Genomic DNA, 663 nt, shown 5'->3' on the forward strand with positions numbered 1-663 from the left:
GTTTAATATTTTTCAAATACTTTTTTCAATATATTTATATACATGTTCAAGATTTTTTCAAATACTTGTTCATTATTTTTTAAATATTTGTTCAACATTTTTAAATAGTTTTTAATCATTTGTTTATACATGATCAACATTTTCTAAATACTTTTTCAATATTTTTATATACATGATCAATATTTTTTTCAAATATTTTTTCAACATTTTTCATATAGTTGTTTAAATTTTTTTAATACTTGTTGTACATTTTCAAAAGTTTTTTTGAAGAGTGTTTTTTTGTACATAATATTTTAAAGTATAAATAAAAGTACAAAAAAACAGAAACCGTAAAAAAGGAAAAAGAGGCTGTGGCCTCCCGCGCTCGTGGGCCGGCCCAGCTCACTCGCCCTTCAGCGGGTCCGTCCGTAGCCAGGACTCGCTGAAGGCGAGACATAGTCCCGCCCATTTTCAGATAAGAGTGGTGGTAAACCTGAACGTTGATGGCTTGATATATATCAAATAAACTCCTATATTTCCAGTGAAAAAAAAACATTGTCCCACCCTGAAAAAACATAATTGTTGTTCTCCATGGTTCCAATTACCCTTCTTACTCGTGCCTTGTCTCACTTGACACTCAAAACGTGTGAACAGGGCGTTTGTTGATCACGCGGCTTGTCTCAC

The sequence above is a fragment of the Triticum aestivum genome, chromosome 2B (assembly GCF_018294505.1).
Source record: "Triticum aestivum cultivar Chinese Spring chromosome 2B, IWGSC CS RefSeq v2.1, whole genome shotgun sequence".
NCBI classification, from domain to species: domain Eukaryota; kingdom Viridiplantae; phylum Streptophyta; class Magnoliopsida; order Poales; family Poaceae; genus Triticum; species Triticum aestivum.